The sequence below is a fragment of the Mustela putorius genome, unplaced genomic scaffold, assembly GCF_011764305.1.
Source record: "Mustela putorius furo isolate JIRA1106 unplaced genomic scaffold, ASM1176430v1.1 tig00000731_pilon_pilon_pilon, whole genome shotgun sequence".
NCBI classification, from domain to species: domain Eukaryota; kingdom Metazoa; phylum Chordata; class Mammalia; order Carnivora; family Mustelidae; genus Mustela; species Mustela putorius.
This window is the reverse complement of record NW_025421461.1, coordinates 3,179,461-3,192,622: the sequence shown is the minus strand read 5'-3', so window position 1 is coordinate 3,192,622 and position 13,162 is coordinate 3,179,461. Positions and strand designations below refer to the sequence as shown.

At 44.1% G+C, this 13,162-nt stretch overlaps 1 pseudogene; it reads right to left on the bottom strand.

Annotated features, from left to right (window-relative positions):
• LOC123393059 overlaps nucleotides 1–8,614 on the bottom strand; it is a 38,831-nt pseudogene extending 30,217 nt beyond the window's left edge.
• Between the last annotated feature and the right edge of the window lie 4,548 nt (nucleotides 8,615–13,162).

The window sequence follows — 13,162 nt, the reverse complement described above, 5'->3', positions numbered from 1 at the left end:
TTTCTGGACATCTAGAGAGCAAATTCTGCACCTACATGGCATGGATCCCTGAGTACTGACTAGGTTTTTGGGAAACCCTCTGTGATGTTTTTGACCTAGGCATTGACTTAAGGAAGGTCCTTATTAAAATATATGTTCGGGGGCTCTTGGGCAGCTCAGTCAGTTAAGCGTCTGCCTTCAGCTAAGGCTTTGATATCAGGATCCTGGGATCGAGCCCCACGTCAGGCTCTCTTCTGAGAAGGGGAGTCTGTTTCTCCCTATTGCTCTCTCTTGCTTGCTCTCTTTAAATAAATAAATAAATAAATAAATAGAATCTTTAAAAGCAACAACAAAAACTTGCATACCTGAAGATGGTGCTGAGTATTCTGAAGACATTGTAGATAAACACAGTGTCAGCACAGATGTACAGAAGAACTCGCTGGTTTTCATCTCAAATGTAGTAAACAGGAAGAGAACTGTTCCATCCAAAAGATCAAGTTATGGTCTGGAAGGCAAAGGCAAGACCAGCAAGACACTGAGTGCATGGAGCCCAGAACTGTGATGCCAGGCACCCCTGGCACAGTCTCTGGAGGGGAAGGATTTCACATCTTCAGTCCAAAGTAGGAGAAATCTCTTCAAGAACGTCATCAACCACATTCTAGGGCATGGAGGACCCTCGAATCCATGAAGCTGAGTAAAACGGGCCACACACAGTACAGGGTCAGTCTAATCCATAGAGGTGGAAAGGAGCCCAGTGGCTGCTGGGGGCCTGGGGAAGGTGGTTGGGGAGTGATGGCTAGGGGATATGGATTTCTTTTGTGAGGGATGAAAATGTTCTGGAATTAGACAGTGGTGACAGCTGCACAACCTTGTGAACATGCAAAAAAGCAATGGATGGTATACTTTAAAGGGGTCAATTTTATGAGGATGTGAAAAAATTGGAACCACTGGTCACTTGTGGTAGGAATGTGAAATCATGCAGCTGCTTTGGAAAACCCCAGGGAGAGCTCTCCAAACACTGAAATCAGAATTAGTATATCATGCAGCAATGACACTTCTGGATACCTAGCTCAAAGAGCTGGAAGCAGGCTCTCAAGGAGACATTCACACGCCCATGTTTAGAGCAGCATACTTCACAGAAACCAGAAGGTAAAAGGAAGCCAAGTGTCCCATGATGGACAAATGGATGAACAACATGTGAGTGTTGTTCAGGCTTCCACAGGAAGGAGACCCGATGCTCTATGACATGGATGGACTTTGGGGACATCATGGAAGTGAAATCCACCAGTCACAGAAATACAAATATGGTAGGATTCCACAGACATGGTCCCAAGAAGAATCAGTTCCATAGAGACAGAAAGTGGAATGGTGGTTGCCAGGAGCAGGGCTGGGGAACGGGGAGTTGTTCAATGGGTAGGGAGTTTCCTTTTCACGAGATGAGTTCCAGGTGTTGGTTGCAGCACAGTGTGAATGTACCTACTACGATACTGTACACTTCAAAATGGTGAAGATGGTAAATTTTAGGGATTCCTGGTGGCACAGTTGGATCAGCAACTGACTCTTGGCTTTGGCTCAGGTTGTGATCTCAGGGTTGTGGCATCCAGCCCCACATCAGGCTCCATGAATAGTCTGCTTAAGACTCTCCTCTGCCCTTCCCCAACCTCCCCTCTCTTTCAAATAAATAAATATTTAAAAGAAAGATGAGGGGCACCTGGGTGGCTCAGTCATTGGGTGTCTGCCTTCAGCTCAGGTCATGATCCCAGGATCCTGGGATCGACCCCCCTGCCAGGCTCCCTGCTCCTGGGAAAGCCTGCTTCTCCCTCTCCCACTCCCTTGCTTGTGTTCCCTCTCTCTCTCTGCCTCTTTCTTTGTCAAATATATAAATAAAATCTTTTTTTTTGGAAGATGCTAAATTTTACTTTATATGTATTTTACCACAATTTTAAATTTTAAGAAGGTAAATTTAATGGTATATGAATTATACCTTGCTTAAAAAAGAAAAGAAAGTCAACAGTAAACAGAAAGAACGTCCTATCCTCCTAATCCCCAGAACCTAGGCTGCTCAGTATCTGACACATAGTGAGCACTTAATATAGTGAAATTCAATTTACTTCATGAAAATATATAGAAAGGGGAAATTACAGTATAGTCACCAAGGAACTTCATAAGAAAGGCAATTATTCAGCTGGAAATATTTGTATTTGGTCCTCATATACCATTTCCCCTGGAAGAATAAAGCACAAAGAGACAAAATTCCCTAAGCATGATTAAAAATTCCATATTCCCAGGAATAAATCCAAGATTAAAATTTTCTGAAATGAAAAATTTGAGCTATTATAAATCTATTACTTTTAATTCAATAGTAGTTTACTTATGCATAGTTTTGTGTGCAAAATCTTTTGTAAAAATCACGGAAGTGATTAAAACTGTTTATAAATTCTGTGGATTCATACAAAAGAGTATTATTCAGAAATAACAAGTATTAAACTGGCAAGCCAGGAAAAGACATGGAGAGATCTTAAATACATTTTGCTAAGTGAAAGGAGCCAACCTTAGGGGGACACAAGGCTGTCCCCCCAACCTTAGGGGGACACAGTGGGGACACCTGGGTGGCTCAGTTGGTTAAGTGTCTCCCTTCGGCTCAGGTCATGATCTCAGAGTCCTAGGATGGAGCCTTGCATTGGGCCCCCTGCTCATCCAGGAGTCTGCCTCTCTCTCTCTCTCTCTCCCCCTCCCCTGACATGTGTTTTCTCTCTCTCTCTCTCTCTCTCTGACAAATAAATAAAAATCTTACAAAAAAAAAAAAAAGGACTTCACATTGTATGATTCCAACTACATGATATTTTGGAAAAGTAAAACTATGAAGATGGGGGGTGGAATAATGGCCAGGGAGTGAGGGGGTGAAGGCAGGGATGGAGAGTGGGGCACGAGGGATTTGAAGGCAGTAACACAAGTGTGTAGGGCACTACAGTGGTGGATATACCTCATCATACCTTAGTCAACGCCCAGAGAATGTTACACCCCCAATTGTGAACCCTAAAGTAAAATATGGATGTTATTTAATAATAACAGACAACATGGGCTCATCACCTTTAACAAATGTCCCCCACTAATAAAGATATTAACAAAAGAAGAACCTGGTGGGGGACACAAGGGAATATATGGGAACTCTGTACTTTTCATTTCGTTTGCAATCAATATAAACTGCTCCAAAAAATAGTCCTTTTAGGCGCATGTGGCTGGCTCAGTCAGTAAAGCCTATGCCTCTTGATCTCGGAGTGTTCCAGCCCCTTGCTTGGTGCAGAGATTACTTAAAATAGAAACATTCCATTTAAAAAATTAGCCGAGGCCAATTAATTGAATGTGGTAGCATCTAAAGTAATGGATAAGTGATTAGAGACTTTTAGCAACTGACTCACTCAGTATTAACGGGACCTCCTTGCTCCAGCAGCGCTCACACTCATTGAAAGCACGCGCTATCAGTTGATGCTGGGCACTAGGGCTACCGTTCGTGATGAATGGTCATGGAGTAGCCGGCTCTTACAGCAACCTTCCAAACATGAACAAAAAACGCTATGGTCCAAAGCAGATTTCACTGCACTTGACAATCATCAAAGATTCCTTCTCATAAATGCATGACACCTTGTTTTCTTGGTGGAAGTCAGTATCCAGGGTTATGCCTACTTACCAGGAACACTCTGAATTACTCCAGGCCTCTAGGGTAAGGCAGGGGACCCCAAAGGAAAAGGGGGATGCTACAGGCAGAGAGAGGCAGGAACACACTTGTTGAAGCCCCTTTGGTGAGAACAAATCAGAAGTAAAAAAAAACGGCCATCCATAACAGGGCATTGGTTGAATTTAAAATGAGGAAGTGGTTCTACATTCCCTGATACAGAAAACCCTCTGAGACATACTAAGTGGTCATGCAGAAGATCTGACTGGTAAAGAAAACAAAACACAGCATGTGTCGTGTGTGTGCACACACACACAGATGTGTCCATAGATGCCCAGGAAAAGGTATGGAAAGATATACATTTATACAAACCTGGAATGGTAGTCACTTTCAGGAAATGGATTTGGTGTGGTCTGTGTGAGAAGAGGAATCTGCCTGATTTTTTTAAAATTTTAACTTATTTATTTTTAGAAGGGGGAGGGCCAGAGGGAGAAAGGCAGAGAGAATCCCAAGCAGGCTCCATCCCCAGTGCAGAGCCCCATGCTGGGCTCAAGATTACAGCCCTGGGATCACAATCACAACCCCAGCCGAAATCAAGACTCAGGCACTTAACCAACTGAGCCACCCAGGTACCTCTGCTTTAATTTTTTTTTTTAAGGGCACCTATTATTTTTAACAGGAATAAAAAAGGGGGGGTTACCTGGGTGACTCAGTGGGTTAAGCCTCTGCCTTTGGCTCACCTCATGATATCAGGGTCCTAGAGCCCCACATTGGGCTCTCTGCTCAGCAGGGAGCCTGCTACCCCCTCTATCCCTGCCTGCCACTTTGCTTACTTGTGATCTCTCTCTCTGTGTCAAATAAATAAAATTTTAAAAGGGAGAGAGAGAGATAGAGAAAACCAATACAGGAACGGGAACAGAAAGGAACAGAAAGAAGGTGTCCTCAAGGAGCTAAACAAATTTGCGGAGGGAGGTGGTCTAGAAGAGTTGAGTTCTGCAGTGAGCCCAAGGGTAACAGGGGACCCAAACCCCTGGCATGTAGGATACTTGCTCTCATTAGCGATATCCCCAGATGTCGTGCTGGCTGACTAAACAAGCCCAAAGTCTTTACAGTCTCTAAAACTTGTCCTATCTTTCAGACTGGACAAGCCCAAGTTTTGACCTTGAACTCCACTGCTCAAAGTAAACCCAGTCTACAGCAATGAGGCTGTCATTTGTCTGCCTCTCCCACTAGGTGTTTGCCATCATCCTCATCAATGCCGCCACCACCATCATCATCCAGATGTGAACACCCGTCCAGTGCTCACTGTGTGTCAGGAACTACATTAAACACTTTACGTGCATCCGATCGCTTACAAATCTTCCAAAGGCAGAATCTACAGGGAAAAATAGAGGTGAATCCTAGGAAGCAATTTTCAGTGGCACACGGAGGAGGAAGGGAAAAACTCTCCTCCTCTTATTCTCTTGGTAAATGGTGATATTTGTGCGGCAAAGACAGATGTCAGTCGACCCCTTGGTGCCTTTCTCAGTGGCTTTCACTTTTCCCATACCTTTTGCTTTCTGGTCCATCTCCGAACGTGCAGTTTTAGGAGCCCGTAATGGTTTTAGGAGCTTGTGAAGAAGCATCAAGCCATCTAAAGAAGAGGTGAGGAGAGGAGGGAAAGGGGAAAGGAATGGAGGAGCAGGAGGAGGAAGTGAGAAAGAAGGGGAATGGGGAGGAGAGGGAGGGATTGTCCTGAGTCTCCCACAAGAAAGGGCACCCTATGTAACAGAAAAACCATGTCCAGAATTTCCTGCCTGGGGAGCAAGACTGTTGGACCCAGATGTCAGGCCCAGAGTCAGCACTTCTGTCACACATGTCCCTCCAGAGCGCTGAACTGAACTTTAAAACATAGGAGTCTGTTATTAATTCAAAAGGATATTTCTGGTGGTATTTTTTCTTCCATATGCATAAAATCCCCTTATTTCACAATGCTTTTAAAGCACTAGAGGACACTAAAATCCATGTTACATTCCCTTCCAAAGGATACACGTTGGCGCGGTCATCCTTTCAAAACAATATGTCCTCGCTGGTAGACACCAGTGATTTCTCCGGGATTTCTGCTTTGGACTGGAATTCTTCCTCTTGTCACTCACTTAAGTCTGATCATCTTTTTTTCCTCTCTCCTTTACCATCCCAGTTCATCCTGAGGATCTGATCAATTTTCTCCCCAAGCCCGCTTGAGGGCTGTATTTCAGGGAAACTAATCTCTGGTTCCTTGGAACCGCTTTGATCCAAATCAAGACATTTTCCTTTTGAGCTCAAGTCTCTTAAAGGCTCATTTGTTTCCAAATGCTCTGATTCTAATGCATCCTTTCACTCTCCAAGTGTTCTCTTAAAAAAGAAATAAAAGAAGATTATGATTCCAAATACAGTGTATAGCCGCTTCATTCCCTCCTTTACTTTTCTTTCTGTTCCTACTCAGCCAGACTTAGTGTTCCTCTCACACTGGAACTATGAACTATTTCAAAAAGGTGCCTCAGGGGTGTGTGCGAGTTAAGTATTTGCCTTTGGCTCAGGTCATGATTCTGGGACCTAGGATGGAGCCCCACATTGGGTTGCCTCCTCAGTGGGGCATCTGTTCTCCCTCTCCTGCTCTCCCCCTGCTTGTGCTCTCTCTCACTCTCTGTCAAATAAATAAATCTTAACAAATAATAATAATAATTTAAAAAAATAAAAAGGAGCCTGGGACATTTTATACTTAAATAACATGAATCATGCATGTGCCAGGTTTATTCTTGGCCTATGAGCAGAACCACACAGCAAAACCATTCTTCTAAGTGGCCCTGGTCATCTCCAAGGATGGGCGAGTCACAGTCACTCTTCTTCTTGGATCATAGCTGAGTTCTCCTTCGCAGGGAGAGCCTACATTATTATAATCATGCTGACTGTGTTCTAAGACAATTGCATTCCAACTAACCCCTAGGAACTCTTTCTGTCAGCTCCCCTGCATACCTTCTCCAGGAGGCCTTCCCTGACCATCCTCCTAGCTGGGCTAAGTGTCCTTGATTTTTGTTTTTTAAATATCTCCCATGCATCTCTCAATCACTGCACTTAGGATATTGTTTTATGGTGCTCAGGTATCAGTTGGCCTCCCTACACACCCTAGAGCTCCTTAAGAGAATGAACTGTGTCTTGTTTGTATTATCCCCATAGCCTGGCAAATGGTGAGTATTCCATGATTCTGAATGAATGAATGGATAGATGAATGACTTAAAATTACTACTTACTAGGGAAGTTCCTGACATGACTGACTGTGTAAGTATCTGCCCTGCACCTGACATTCTTTGTGGAATTTCCTTTAGAGAAATATTGACCATAACCATCGGCAGTTCACTCTGCTTCCCATTTTAATTTCCTAGTACATGAACCTATCAATGAACTCTGCAATACCAGCTCTGGTTCCTTTCCACAGGAATAAAAAGAATTTCATACTTCTGGGAAAACCTATACCTAATCAGAAGCATATTGATGTCAGGGCCTCTCATCCTTCCAGGAATAATTTTAGAGCTCTGTAACTCACTTTGTATACATTCATATTCCCACAGGCAAGCGAAATGATAACCCAGGCATTTACAACAATTCTAATTATGTAAATAAGGACAGAAGCAGCGACTTAGTGGTTAAAAGCGTGGGCTTTGCAGTCGGCCTCTCCTAGCACTCAATCCTGGTTCCACCACTCACTTGCTCTGAGACCTTGTGCAAGTGGCTGTTCCCTCAGAGTGCCTATTTGCTCACAGGCAGGATAAAAGTGAGAACCCTAATTTCTGGGGTTGAGGTGTCCTATGTAAAACGTTCAGTGCAGTTGCCACAGAGGGCTTGAGAAAGGCAGCAATCGTTTACAGTTTAACAGCCTTTTAACATAGTCTCTCATTCATTTCTTTGGACAAACTGGAATTTGTGGCTCTGGGAGTTGAAATAACTTAATGGGCTCACACCGCTGGAAAGAGGCAGACCTCTCTAATGCTCAGTTCCTTCAGGTGGAAAAAGCACTCAAGGCCCAGGGCCTTGAGTAGGGGGCCTGCTCCAACTGCAAACTTTGTCAGCGCATCTTGATGCGGGGCCCAGGGGAGGGGAGGAAAGTGCAGGGGTCTGTGGGGGAGGGAAGGAGGACACAGAGGCACAGGTCCTTCCTCCAGCTTAGGTCTCTCTGAGGCTGACCTGGCCCCCAAGCATCCCCAATCCCCTGAGGGCCACCAGGCCCTCCCACACCAGGACCCCCAACCCCAACTCACAGAGTGCGCCCTCCAAGGGCCTCAAAGGACTGGCCCTCCTGCCACCTGGACCCCTCGGTCACCTCCCCAGCCTCCAGTGGCCACTGCTTTCTCCTCCAAGCGCTCCCTCCCTGTGGTTGTCACCCAAGCCCCGCCCCATTGTAACCGCCACCAGGGCCAGCACAAGGCAGGAGGGCCGGCCGGTGGTCACTTGTCCAAGGCTCTGTCTCGCGCCGGCGGGCACGCCCCCTGGTGGTCAGCATGGGAGAGGCACCACAGGGGCCCTTGTCCTGAAATTAGCCTTCCTGTCCTCTCAACCACTGTCTTCAGCTCCTTCCACAAACGTATTCCCAAGGCGCCAAGGCGTAAGAAGCAGCATTGGTGGCACCTGCAATTCTGACTTTCCGAAGACTAGGTATGAGCTGTTCGGTAAATTCCTCCTTGCCAAAAGAAAACTAAATTTCCCCACCTCCTGGCTACTCCGCGAAGTGACTCCCTTACTGGGGGTGCCGCCCCCGCGGCGGTTCCCGCGCCCCAAGGTCCCGCCCTCATGGCCAAAGGACAGGGCGCCTTTGCCCTCTTTCTGCTGCTGCAGGCGCGTGAAGTGCGGCAGCGCGAACTCTAGCAGGTCTGCAGGCTGGTGCCTCGACTTGTCCACTGGGAAGCCCTGCAGCAGCTCCGTCAGTCCTGCGGGGATCTCCATGCACATCCCGCCAGCCCCCCGGAGGGGCGCCTGGGAGCTGCCCTCGCCTCCTCCCTGGACTGGTCTGCGGCCCTGCGGCCCCCAAGCGAGCGCGCTCAGAGGGCGCTGGAGGCGCTACTCGCTGCTAGCGGGGCTCTCTGGGCCCAGGCTGCCCCGCTGACGCGCGCCTAAGCTCAGGCGCTCTGCTTCTCTGACCAGCGGAGGCCGCGGCTGCGGCTGAACAAGCCCTGCCTGGGGAGAAGGCAGTATCTTGGGCTCCTCCGGCTCCCCCTTCCCTTCTGGCGCTTCTCTCCCACCCCTCCCACTCTCAACTGTTGTTCATTTTTGTTAAAGATTTGTTTGTTGGGGAGAAAGAGCACACGTGAGTGGGGGAGGCGGGAAGGGCAGGGCGAAGAGAGAGTCCTAGTGGACTCTGCACCAAGCCCAGAGCTTGCCTCAGGGCTCAATCGCAAGAGCCTGGGATCAGGATCTGAGCCAGAACCAAGAGTTGGGCACTTCACTGAGGGTACCGCCCAGGTGCCCCTCAGCTGCTTATTAAAAATTTCTTGAGGGGCGCCTGCGTGGCTCAGTGGGTTAAAGTCTCTGCCTTTGGCTCAGGTCATGATCTCAGGGTCCTGGGATCGAGTCCCGCATCGGGCTCTCTACTCAGTGGGGAGCCTGCTTCCTCCTCCTTCTCTCTCTGCCTGCCTCTCTGCCTACTTGTGATTTCTCTCTGTCAAATAAATAAATAATTTTTTTAAAAAAAATAAAATATAAAATTTACTGAGCCTTGTTTTAAAATGGGCTAGAATGTGGTTGATCTCAATGAGTATTTCCTGCGTCCTTGGGTATTCTGCATTTGTTGGGCCTTGTGTTCCAGTGCCAAACAGGTCAAGCAGGTTGAATGGATTTTTAGGTCTATTTACTTGCCATTTTTCTATCTGCTTCTTCTATTAATTATTGACAGATGAGTGTTGAATTCTCCAAATTGTCAATTTCTTTTTTTCACGACGGTTTTGCTTCTTGTATTTTGAAGCTCGCTAACCGGATGCAGACACCTTTATGATGGCCATATATTTATAAATTGATCCTTTGTTGTTATGAATTGTCGTCTTTCTCTGTTCATTATATTGGTTGTCTTTCTATTGTCTATTGTCAATACCTATTAAATTCAGCCTTTGATGATTACTATGTTTACAGTATAGCCCTTTTCATAATTTTTCTTTTCACAAAATCTATATTATCCTGTGCATCCTATTTAAAGTTTATTTTTCACTAACATATTTAGGTCTTTTATTTAAATAGAATATTAATAGTTAATTCTTAAGGTAATTTTTGAAATCTTTGAGTTGAAGTCTACTACCTTGCTAGTTGTATTTTATTTTTCCCATCTGTTCCATCCTCCCTTTTGAACTACCTTCCTTTAGATGAACTGAGTCATTTGTCAGATGACTTCTATTGTTGGCTGTCACACAGGCAGTGAGATATTAGTAGGTAATTCTGTTTCTAAAATTGTTCTTCAACTTGTTGAGGGAATCTGTAGAGTAACCTTTATTTTAGGGTTCATTGAGTCCCGCTACTAACTCGTGATCCTTACCAGGTCTCTACTGAATATTCTGACTTAGACAAAATAACTTCCCTCTGGCTGGTTGGAACTCCAATAACCTCTAGCCTTGTATGAGTCTTGGCAACCATCTGGTTCAGTTTGCCTTTACGCTTTGTTAGAACCTGGGGCATTTTCTTAGACACACACTGCTTCCTATTGAGCAAGGACTCAAGAGGACTCCAGTGTGCATTTCCAAGAGCTTATTTTCTATTTGACTTCCTTCTTTCTGAAACCCATGCCCTTTTCATCACTCCAGCTTTCCTGAATTCCAATCTCTCTTTCCTCACACCGGGAGACTCCAATCTTTTCCTTGGAATCTCCTCCCTACCCCCACCATCCAGAACTCCTCCAGATGAAAAGCTGAGTGAATCCTGGGCTGTTTTTGTTTTTTGTTTGCTTGCTTGTTTTCCTTTTCACAGGGTTCACAAATGTGTGTTCTTTTTCAATGTTTTAATGTTTTTCTATATATATATACACACACACACATATATTTTTTTTCCAATTCCCCATGTGCTTATGGTTGGTTTATTTTCCTCTAACAAGGTTTGTATTAGTTTTCCAGGGCTGCTATAACAAGATACCACAAACCTAGTGGCTTAAACAACAGAAATGGACAGTGTCACAGTTCTAGATGCTTCAATGTTGGTAGGCTATGCTCCTTTTGAAGGCATTAAGGAGGGATATGTTCCAGGCCTCTCTCCCAGTTTCAAGTATTTCTCTGGCTTTGGGCTTCTTCACATGGCCTTCTCCCTCAGTGCATATCTGTGTGTCCCAAGTTTCCCTTCTTATAAGGACACAAGTTCTATTGAATTAGGGGCCCACCCTACTCAAATATGACCTTATCCTAGCTAGTTACATCCACAGGGGCCCTATTTCCAAATAAAGTCACACTCCCAGGTGCTGGGGTTTAGGACTGGGGTAGTTTGTTTATATATATATATATATATATATATATATATATACTAAAAAAAATTTTTGTTTAGAAACCCAGTCTTCCTTCTTTTCATTACAAGGTTATCTGAATGCTTTTGGTTCCTACTGAACAATTCTACCACCTCGACCTCCTAAATCTCCATGAAAGCTATTGTTACCGAAAGTCATATGCCATCTTTTGAAAAACAGTTTTCATCTTTTCGGGGTTTACAGTTTCTTTGGTATTTAATATCTGTTTATGTGCTAATGAAGGTAACTTTTATCCTACTCCTTCCTTCTGAATTTGTTTCTATTTGTTAAAGTAAATTCTCTAGTTTTAAAAGAAGGATTTATAAAAGCTAAATGGTTATTCTTGGTAAGTCTACATTTATTTTTTTCTCAGTTTGTATGTACTTTTAGTGAGCAGAAATTTGGAGGCTGACAGCATTTATCAGCATTTTATAAACATATATTTTTATCCCCAGGGGTACAGGTCTGTGAATCACCAGGTTTACACACTTCACAGCACTCACCAAATCACATACCCTCCCCAATGTCCATAATCCCACCCCCTTCTCCCAAACCCCCTGCCCCCGGCAACCCTCAGTTTGTTTTGTGAGATTAAGAGTCACTTATGGTTTGTCTCCCTCCCAATCCCATCTTCTTTCATTTATTCTTCTTCTACCCACTTAAGCCTCCATGTTGTATCACCACTTCCTCATATCAGGGAGATCATATGATAGTTGTCTTTCTCCGCTTGACTTATTTCGCTAAGCATGATACGCTCTAGTTCCATCCACGTTGTTGCAAATGGCAAGATTTCATTTCTTTTGATGGCTGCATAGTATTCCATTGTGTATATATACCACATCTTCTTGATCCATTCATCTGTTGATGGACATCTAGGTTCTTTCCATAGTTTGGCTATTGTGGACATTGCTGCTATAAACATTCGGGTGCATGTGCCCCTTCGGATCACTACGTTTGTATCTTTAGGGTAAATACCCAATAGTGCAATTGCTGGGTCATAGGGCAGTTCTATTTTCAACATTTTGAGGAACCTCCATGCTGTTTTCCAGAGTTGCTGCACCAGCTTGCATTCCCACCAACAGTGTAGGAGGGTTCCCCTTTCTCCGCATCCTCGCCAACATCTGTCATTTCCTGACTTGTTGATTTTAGCCATTCTGACTGGTGTGAGGTGATATCTCATTGTGGTTTTGATTTGTATTTTCAGCATTTTAAAGATATAAAGGGAAAATATATGTATTTTTAAAAAGGGATATAAAAAGTGATGAAGAAAAAAAATTGTAAGACAACGGACAAAAATTTAGGGGCTTAGTAACCAGAGAAAACAGACAAACAAAAAATGGCAGACTTTGAAAAATCAGTGCTAAACTAGCTGAATATCCACATGGAAGAAAATAGCCTAAAACTCAATTCCAGACTGATGTGGCCTAAATTCAAAAGATGACATCACAGATTTTCTAGAAGGTAAAATAAGAAAACATTTTTACGATCTGGGGGAGGGGACAAAGATTAGTTCAACAAGACACCAAAAACATGAAGCGTAAGAAAGGTTGGCAAGTTGTACTCTACTCATTAAAAGGTAAAAAAAAAAAAAAAAAAAAAATTCTTGCCCACCAAATGACAAGACTAAAACTGTGAAACACTGTATTGATATATGAACTAATTAACTGTATACAAAAATATGTAGGATAACTATGAATCAAGAAAGAAAGGTAGGTAACTTAAAAACAATGAAAATACTTGAACAGAAATATCACAAAGAGAAAAAAAATCAGCCAATAAACACATGAAGATTCCTAACATCCTCAGTGATCACAAAAGAGCAAAGGAAAACACAATGTGTTAGTGTTAACACATAGAAGGCAGACCCAAAAAAGTGTTGCTTAATAAAACTTATTTAATAGGTAATGTAGGGGGGCACCTGGGTGGCTCCATTGTGAAGCATCTGCTTCTTGCTGGGGTCCTGATGCCAGGGTCTTGGGATAAAGCCCTGCCTGGGGCTCTCTGCTCAGCAGGAAGCCTGCTTCTCC